Source organism: Gorilla gorilla, chromosome X (genome assembly GCF_029281585.2).
Source record: "Gorilla gorilla gorilla isolate KB3781 chromosome X, NHGRI_mGorGor1-v2.1_pri, whole genome shotgun sequence".
Lineage (NCBI taxonomy): Eukaryota > Metazoa > Chordata > Mammalia > Primates > Hominidae > Gorilla > Gorilla gorilla.
In genome coordinates this window covers 142,032,286-142,042,751 of record NC_073247.2, presented here as the reverse complement: position 1 = coordinate 142,042,751, position 10,466 = coordinate 142,032,286, and the positions used below count along the sequence as shown (strand labels likewise).

The following is a 10,466-nucleotide window of genomic DNA, read 5'->3' as shown; positions in this document are numbered from 1 at the left end:
TTTAAAAATCCATTACGACCCCAAAAAAAGTAGCATCAAAAAGGATAAAAATATTAGAGAACGTATTTAACCAAGAAAATGAAAGACTCATACACTGGAAAATACAAGCTATTCTTGAACAAAATTTTAGAAGACCTAAATAAGTGGAAAACCAATCTAGTTTCATGAACTAGAAAGCTAATATTTTTGAGATGGTGATTCTCCCCAAATTTGTCTGCAATTTGAATGCATGACCTACCAAAATACCTTTTTTTGCAGAAATAGACAAGTCTGCCTTTTTTGCAGAAATAGACAAGTCTATCCTAAAATTCACGTGTAATTCCAAAAATCCTCGAATAGCCGAAACAATTTTGGAAAAGAACAATGGGGAAGAACCCACACTACTGAATTAAACAACTTACTACAAAGCTGCAGAAATCAAAACAGTGTAGATCTGTCATAAAAAAGAAATATACAGCAATGGAATAGAATAAGAGTCTAGAGATAAACCTATAAATTTATGGTCAATTGATTTTCAGCAAAGGTGCTACACTGATTCAATGGGAAACAATAGTGTTTTCAACAAATAGTTCTGTGACAACTGGATATTCATGTGAAAAATAATGTTATTTGGTCTCTATCCCATACCATAGACAAAAAAAAAATCACTCAAAATGGATCAAAGACCTAAATACAGCCTAAAGCTATGAAACTGTAGAAGAAAACACATACTAAACCTTTATGACCTTGAATTAGGCAATGGTTTCTTAATTATGATACCAAAAGTACAAGTATGAAAATAAAAAGTAGATGAATTGGGCTTCATTAAAATTAACAATGTTTGTACCTTGAAGGACACTATCAAGAAAGTTGACCAGACAATCCACGGAAAGGGAGAAAATATTTGCAAATAATATAACTCATAAGAAGGTGGTATCCAGAATATATAAAGGATTCTCTCACAACAGCCCACTTTAAAAATAGACAAAGAACTTGAACAGACATTTTTCCAAAGATACACAAAATAAATATGCAAATTAAAAGATAGGCAATTCATTAGTCATTATAGAAATGCTCATCTAAATCATAATGAGATATTACTTCACATCCACTGGAAAGCTACAGTTTTTTTAAAGTTAAAAAACAAGTATTAGGAAAAATGCAGACAAATGGAAACCATCATACACAGTGGATGGGAATCTAAAATGGATCAGTCCCTGGGGAAAACAGTTCTGCAGTTCCTCACAAAGCTAAACATGGAGTTACCATATGACCAAACAATCCACTTCCAGGTGTATACCCAAAAGAATTGAAAACATGCTTACATAATACTTGTCCACAAATTTTCATGAATGTTCAGTATTATTAATAATAGCCAAAAGCAGAAAAACCCAAATGTCCATCAATTGATGAATTCTAAACAAAATGGGATATATCCATACAATGGAATACTGTATAGCCTAAAAAAGGAATGAAGAATTGACATATACTATCACATAGACAAACACTGAAAACATTATGCTAGGTAAAGAAGTCACACACGGCCGGGTGCGGTGGCTCACGCCCGTAATCCCAGCACTTTGGGAGGCCGAGGCGGGCAGATCATTTGAGGTCGGGAGTTCGAGACCAGCCTGACTAACATGGAGAAACCCCATCTCTACTAAAAATACAAAATTAGCCGGGCATGGTGGCTGGGCGTGGTGGCGCATGCCTGTAATCCCAGCTACTCGGGAGGCTAAGGCAGGAGAATCGCTTGAACCCAGGAGGCAGAGGTTGTGGTGAGCTGAGATCGCACCATTGCACTCTAGCCTGGGCAACAAGATTGAAACTCCGTCTCAAAAAAAAAAAAGCAAAAGTCACACACAAAGACAACTTATTCTATGAGTCCATTTATATGCAGAAAAGGCAAATTTAACAGACAGCAAGTAAACTAATGGGTGATTATGATTACAGGTTATGTAGGATAGAAAAATGATGACTAAAGACTACAGGATTTCTTACTGAGGCAATGAAAATATGTCATAATCAACTGTGGTGATGGTGCACATATCTGTGAATATACTAAAAACCATTGAATTGCACAGTTTAAACAGGTGACTTTTCAAACAAAGCTATTTGAAAAACAGTTGTATTCCTATATACTAGCATAAAATAACCAAAAGCAAAACTAAGAAAAGAATTGCATTTCAAACAGAATCAAAGCTAATAAAACACTTAGGCATAAATTTCAACAAGAAATTGTGAAACTTGTACACTAAAAACTACAATATGTTGAAATAAATTAAAGAAGATATAAGTAAATGGAGCGCCATCCCAGTTTCATGGGCTAGAGAATGTAATATTATTAAGATGGCAAACTCCCCAAATTGATTTACAGATAGAATACAAGACCTTTCAAATCTGCCTTTTCTCCCAAACATAGATGAACTAATCCTAAAATTCATATGAAACTGAAGAGTACCCTAAAGAGCAAAAACAGTGTTGAGAAAGAACAATGTAAAAGAACACAGCCTTCTTAATTTCAAATTTTATCACAGGCTGGGCATGGTAGCTTATGCCTGTAATCCCAGCACTTTGGGAGGCCAAGGTGGGAGGATCACTTGAGGCCAGGAGTTCAAGACCAGCCTGGCCAATATGGCAAAACCACGCCTCTACTTAAAAAAAAAAAAAAGACAAAAAAAAAACAAACAAACAAAAATTAGCCAGACGTGGTGGTGCACGCCTGTGATCACAGCTACTCAGGAAGCTGAGGCATGAGAATTGCTTGAACCCAGGAGGCGGAGGTTGCAGTGAGCTGAGATTGCGTCACTATACTCCAGCCTGGGCGACAGAGCAAAACTCCATCTAAAAAAAAAAACAACACTGGGCACGGTGGCTCACACCTGTAATCCCAGCACTTTGGGAGGCCAAGACGGGTGGATCACGAGGACAGGCGTTCAAGACCAGCCTGGCCAAGATGGTGAAACCCCGTCTCTTCTAAAAATACAAAAAATTAGCTAGGCGCAGTCGCAGGTGCCTGTAATCCCAGCTACTCGGGAGGCTGAGGCAAGAGAATCACTTGAACTTGGAGGGCAGAGGCTGCAGTGAGCTGAGATTGCACCACTGCACTCCAGCCTGGGCGACAGAGTGAGATTCTGTCGCAAAAAAAAAAAAAACTTGTTACAAAGCATAGGATAGAAACATAGAGAAGTGGAATACAATAACAGTCCAGATATAAACCCACACATCTATGGTCAATTGATTTTTTTTTGAGATGGAGTCTTGCTCTCTTGCCCAGGCTGGAGTGCAATGGTGCAATCTCAGCTCACTGCAACCTCCACCTCCCTGGTTCATGTGATTCTCCTGCCTCAGCCTCCTGGGTAGCTGGGATTACAGGCGTGTACCACCATGCCCAGCTAATTTCTGTATTTTCAGTAGAGACGGGTTTCACTAAGTTGCCCAGGCTGGTCTTGAACTCCTGACCTCAAGTGATCTGCCTGCTTCAGCCTCCCAAAGTGCTGGGATTACAGGTGTGAGCCATCACACCCAGCCTATGGTCAATTGACTTTTGATGAGGGTGTCATAACCACTTAATGAGGAAAAAAAAGTCTTTTCAACAAATGGCTCTGGTATTCAAAAGCAAAAGGAGAATTTTGTCCCCTACCTCATACCATAATCAAAAATTAACATAAAGAGGATTCAATATCTAACTATAAGACTTAAAACTCTAGAAATCTTAAAAGGAAATATAGACGTAAATCATCGTGACCTTGGATAAGGCAATGGTTTGGCGCGATCTTGGCTCACTAGAACCTCTGCCTCCCGCCTCAGCCTCCCGAGTAGCTGGGATTACAGGCATCTGCCATCATGCCTGGCTAATTTTTGTATTTTTAGTAGAGATGGGGTTTCACCATGTTGACCAGGCTGGTTTTGAACTCCTGGCCTCAAGTGATCTGCCCACCACCTTGGCCTCCCAAAGTGCTGGGATTACAGGCATGAGCTACCAAAATTTAACCAGGTATGATGGCAAGTGCCTGTAGTCTCAGCTACTTAGGAGACTGAGGTGGAAGGATGGCTTGAGCCCAGGAGGTGGAGGTTGCATTGAGCCAAGATTACTCCACTGCACTCCAGCCTGGACAGCAGAGCCAGACCCTGTCTCAAAAAATAATAATAATAATTTAAAAATGGATAAAATACTTTGGAATAAATTTACCCATGAACGTGCAAGACTAGTACTTTGAAAACTAACAAATACTATCTAAAGCAATTAAAGGAGACCTATATAAGTGGAAAACCATACCAGTTTCATGAACAACAATACTTAACATTGTTAGGATAGCAATAGTCCTCATTGATCTACAGTTGAAATGCAAGGCGTATAAAAATACAAGACGCTGTTTTTGGCAGAAATGAACTAACTGATCCTAAAATTCATGTGGAATTGCAATGGACCTTGAATGTCCAAAAAAAAAAAAAAAGTCTGGGAAAAGAACAAAGTAGAAGAACTCACAGTTTCTGATTTCAAAACTTACAACACAACACCTCTACAAAACTACAGTAATCACAACCTTATAGTCCTGCCATAAGCATAGAAATATACAGTGGTAGAACAGAACAAGGGTCCAGAAATCAGCCCATACATCAATGGAAATCTGATTTTTATGAGGATGCCACAATCATTCAATAGGGAAAAAGTCTTTTCAACCAATGGTTCTGGAACAACTGAATATCCACATGTGAAGAATGCATTTGGCCCCTATCTCATACTATATAGAAAAATTAACTCAAAATGGATCAAAGAACTAAATATGGGCTCTACAACCAGAAAATTATTTAAAAGAGTGCTCACTTCGGGAGCACATATATTAAAATTGGAACGATACAGAGAAGATTAGCATGGCCCTTGAGCAAGGATGACACGATAATTTGTGAAGCATTCCATATTTTGGGGATTTTTGGAGCAGGGACAGGGAATAAGAGCTTGCTCTGTTTTTACTACTATTATTATTTTTTAAATAATAAAAGTTTTAAAAAGAAAATTCTTTAAAAGGAGCATAAATGTAAATAATTATGATTGTGGATTAGGCAACAATTTCTCAAGTGTGATACCCAATGCTGAAGCAACAAAAGAAAAAACACACGAATTGGACTTAATTAAAAGTAAAAATATTTGTGCCTCAAAAAATATTATCAACAAAGTGAAAATACGACCCATATAGAGGGAGAAAATATTTGCAAATTCTACGTCTCATAAGACTCTACTATGAGAATATATAAAGAAATCTCTCAACTCAAACACAAAAAGAAAAACAGCCCTGTATAAAATGGGTGGAGGGGCCAGGCACAGCGTCTTATGCCTGTAATCCCGGCACTTTGGGAAGCCAAAGCCGGTGGATCACCTGAGTTCAGGAGTTCAAGACCAGCCTGACCAACATGGAGAAATCCTGTCTCTACTAAAAATACAGAATTAGCCGGGTGTGGTGGCGCACACCTGTAATCCCAGCTACTTGAGAGGCTGAGGCAGAAGAATCGCTTGAATCCAGGAGGCAGAGGTTGCAGTGAGCCAAGATCGTGTCATTGCACTCTGGCCTGGGCAACAAGAGTGAAACTCCGTCTCAAAAAAAAAAAAAAAAAAAAAAGGGTGGAGGACCCAATTAGACACTATTCCAAAGAAGACATACAAATGGCAAATAGATACATGAAAATATAATCAACACCATTAGTCAATAGGGAAATGTGAATAGAAACTGCAGTGAGATGCCACTTCACACCCACTAGGATAGCTATAATTTAAAAGGAAATAAAACAAGTGTTAGCTAAGATGTGGAAAGTTTTGAGCCATCCTACAATCCTGTGAGGAATATAAAATGGTACAAGTGATGTGGAACACATGTGGCAATTCCTCACAAAGTTAAACATAGATTTACCATGTGACCCAGAAATTCCACTCTTAGATATATACCCAAGAGAATTAAAAACATGTTTACACAATAACTTATATACTGATGTTCATAGAAGCATTATTTTTTTTTTGAGACAGAGTTTTGCTCTGTTGCCTAGGCTGAAGCACAGTGGTATTGTACAGTCACAGCTCTCTGCAGCCTCAAACTCCTGGGCTCAAGTCATATCCCCACCTCAGCCTCCAGAGTAGCTGGGACTACAGACACATGCCATTACAGCTGGCTATCTTTTTTTCTTTCTGTCTTTCTTTCTTTTTTTTTTTTCTGTTGTAGAGACAAGGTCTCACTATGTTGCCCAGGCTGGTCTCAAACTCCTAGACTCAAATGATCCTCCCACCTCGGCCTCTCAAACTGCTGAGATTAGAGTCGTGAGCCACCAGCATTATTCTCAATACAGAAAAAGTGGCAACAACCCAAATGTTCATCAATTGAATGAATGAACAAAATGAGATATACTCATATAATAGAATATTATACAGCTATAAAAAGGAATGAAGGACTGCTAATGCTACCAACAAGGGTAAACCCTGAAAACAATCTGTTAAGTGAAGGAAGCCAGGTACAAAAACCTATGCATTTTATGATGTCATTTATAAGGAATGTCTGGAATAAACAAATCTATAGAGACAAGAAATAGATTTGTGATTCATTAGAGCTGTGGAATGGAAAAAGAGGGCAATGATACCTAAAATACATGGGGTTTCTTTTGAAGCAATTGAATGGTGCCATAAAAAAACTGTGGTTATGGTAGTATATTTGGAACTAAACAAAAGCAATTAAATTTTACGGCTTAAATGTGTCAAATGTGTGTATTTGATTTATATACCAATAAAGCTGCCTTTAAGCCAGTAGCATTTCTATATACTGGCATTGAACAACCTGAAACAAAAATTAAGAAAATAATTTCACTTAACTAAAAATGGAATAGGGCCTGGTCATGGTGGCTCATGCCTGTAATCCCAGCACTTTGGGAGGCTGAGGCGGGCAGATCTCCTGAGGTCAAGAGTTCGAGATCAGCCTGGTCAACATGGTGAAACCCCGTCTCTACCAAATATACAAAAATTAGCCGGGTGTGGTGGCGGGTATCTGTAATTCCAGCTACTCAGGAGGCTGAGGCAGGGAGAACTGCTTGAACTTGGGAGGCGGAGGTTGCAGTGAGCTGAGATTGCGTCACTGCACTCCAGCCTAGGTGACAGAGCAACACTGCATCTAAAAAAAAAGTACCTAAATGGATACCATTAACCAAGGAAGTACAAGGCTTGTACATAGAGAGGTGCAAATATTTTTTTAAAGTAAAGAAGACCCACATAAGGAGAAACACATTGTGGTTTCTTCTTGGGACTAGAAGAATTAATATTAAGATGGCAATATTCCAAAATATGTCTACATATTGAATGCAAGGTCTATAAAAATATCACCAGCCTTTTTGCAGAAATGGGTGAGCTGATACTAAAATTTGCATGGAATTGTGAAGATCACTGAACAGTCAAAAATCTCGAAAAAGAGAAACAATGTACGAGGATACACTTTCTAATTTTAAAGTGTACCTGAAAGCTGCAATAATCAAAACACTGTGGTCCTGACATAAGGATAAAAAATAAACAGACTGGTGGGATACAATGATTGTCCAAGAATAAACCCATACATATATAGTCAAATACTTTTGATGGATGAGGTTTCCATGAAAATTTAATCTGGGCCGGGCACAGGAGCTCATGCTTGTAATCCCAGCACTTTGTGGGGCTGAGGTGGGTGGATCACCTGGGGTCAGGAGTTCGAGACCAGCCTGACCAACATGGTGAAACCCCGTCTCTACTACATACAAAAAATTAGCCGGGTGTGATGGCGCATGCCTGTCATCCCAGTTACTCAGGAGGCTGAGGCAGGAGAATTATTTGAACCCGGGAGGTGGAGGTTGCAGTGAGCCAAGATTGCACCATTGTATTCTAGCGTGGGCAAAGAGTGAAACTTCATCTCAAAAAAAGAGGAAAGAAAATTTAATCTGGAAAATATAGTCTCCTCAACAAATGGTGCTAAGACAACTGGATAAATACATGCAAAAGAATGACATGGTCCCTACCTCAGACTACATACAGAAATTAACTCAAAATAGATCAAAGAGTTAAATGTAAGGCCTGAAAATATGGAAATCTTCGAAGGAAACATGGTGTAAATCTTCATGATCTTGGATTAGGCAACAGTTTCTTCAATATAACAAAATCACAAGGAACAAAAGAAAAACTAGATGATTAGCATTCTTCAAAAGAAAAAACTCTAGGCCTCAAAGACAATATCAAGGAAAATACCAAAAGTAGGAAAGGAGAAGGAGGAGAGGCAGCCTCCCTGGCCAGGATTGGCTGGGAGCCAGGAGTGACTTCCCAATGCAGAGAAGGGGTGAGTAAGAGTCTACCAGCGACCCACATCCCCAACATGGAACCATGCAATCCTGGCCACAGAAATCCTTGTCCCTCCCAACCTCTGAAACTAACATAGGAAGCTGCTGGGAGACTGTGGGTCAGAATTGTTCCAGGGAGGGAGATCACACTGGGTCCCATACCCTTGCTGAGACCTAAGCAGCTACAGTCAGGCACCGTTTTGAAAACTAGTCTCTGGCAACTGCGTGTGGTTATGGTAGTATATCTGCAACTAGGCAAAAACAATTAAATTTTATAGTTTAAATGCGTCAAATGTGTGTATATTTGATTTAGATGCCAATACAACTGTTTTTTTTTTCTTTTTTTTAATTATACTTTAAGTTCTAGGGTACATGTGCACAACATGCAGGTTTGTTACATACGTATACATGTGCCATGTTGGTTTGCTGCAACCATTAACTCGTCATTTACATTAGGTATTTCTCCTAATGCTATCCCTTCCCCTACCTTTGACAAACCTGACAAAAACAAGAAATGGGGAAAGGATTCCCTATTTAATAAATGGTGCTGGGAAAACTGGTTAGCCATATGTAGAAAGCTGAAACTGGATCCCTTCCTTACACCTTATATAAAAATTAATTCAAGATGGATTAAAGACTTAAATTTAGACCTAAAACCGTAAAAACCCTAGAAGAAAACCTAGGCAATACCTTTTTTTTTTTTTTTTTTTTTGACAGAGTTTCGCTCTTGTTGCCTAACCTGGAATGCAATGGCACGACCTCAGCTCACTGCGACCTCCATCTCCCGGGTTCAAGCTATTCTCCTGCCTCAGCCTCCTGAGGAGCTGGAATTACAGGCGCCCGCCACCACACCTGGCTATTTTCTTGTATTTTTAGTAGAGACCATGTTGGCCGGGCTGGTCTTGAACTCCTGACCTCAGGTGATCCACCCGCGTCAGCCCCACAAAGTTGCTGGGATTATAGGCATGAGCCACCGCACCCAGCCCAAAGATGTTTTTTTTTTAAGACAGTAATATTTCTATATACTGGCATTGAACAACCTGAAACAAAAATTAAGAAAACAATAAGTCCTGGAAACACCGGGACTGAGGTATTATGGAAACTTGGGCTATCACTGCTGAGATGTGGGAGTGAGCTGGAAGCACTCCTGCAGCCAGGGTTAGGAAGTGACCAATACCCGGGCAGCAGCAGCTGGTGCTGGAATCTAAGACAGGGACATAAGCAGGACATAAGTTGCTGCTGGGACTTGATCACAGGCTGACAGTGGGCTCCTACAGCCAGGGATAGGGGAATGGGTGGGGGGGTTAAGCCCCACAGGGACTTGGGTGTGAAGGAAATACACATTCCTTATTCCTCAGCCCAGGCTATGACCACTAAGGGAGGCCCCATCCTCTCCAGTAGCAGAGCCTCTGCATAGCTGCTACCACCCCTCACTCAAGCACTACAGATGGGGCCTGAGGAACTTCCTGCCCCTGCCCTCCATGGCTGATGCCTACTCTCACCACTGGGGGACCTCAGCACAACCTTCTTAGCCCAGGTTCTCCCTCAATCCCCACAAGACAGAGGACACAGCCTGGGGTCCCAGGAATTGCCAAACTCAATCCAATACCTTGGACACCTGAGCACTCCTCCTGGGTGCCTGACGTTGGGTTTAAACTTCCAGCTGCTACCACCTCAGCTGGCACCTACCTGCAGGCACTACCACCTGCAGGCCTGGAGACTGTCCTACCAAGCCAATTGCAGCCACCACCAATATCAATCCACACGCTTTGTGACCCAGAGAATCATTTCACCATTGCTATTCTTATTGCCCAAGCCACACCAGCTGCCCAGAAACCTGAGAACTCGCCAACTTGCCCAGTCCACTGCTTCCAGTACTGGCATCTGATCAAGCCATCCTAAGGCAAAAGAATAGACCTGCCAGACTGCCAACAAAGGTTCCAGTGCACTCTGCCCTGCAGCACAAAGATAAGTTCACTCAGCCCGCTACCGCCACCACTGGGCCCTGAAGACTGGCCCGCCTGCCATCTCAGTCCCCAGCACAACTTCACCACAGCCTCCACTAATAATCACACTCTTACCCACCAAGAAAATCACGGGTACTACTAACACTGTTGACAGCCAAAGAAATCATACAAAGACTACACTACTGC

The 10,466-nt window shown here is 40.8% G+C and overlaps 1 non-coding gene across 1 annotated transcript; it reads left to right on the top strand.

Moving 5' to 3' along the window:
• Positions 1 to 4,799: 4,799 nt before the first annotated feature.
• Positions 4,800 to 4,906, top strand: LOC115932453 (U6 spliceosomal RNA). Its single transcript, XR_004068733.1, has one exon. It is a non-coding gene; the product is annotated as a U6 spliceosomal RNA (small nuclear RNA).
• Positions 4,907 to 10,466: the final 5,560 nt, after the last annotated feature.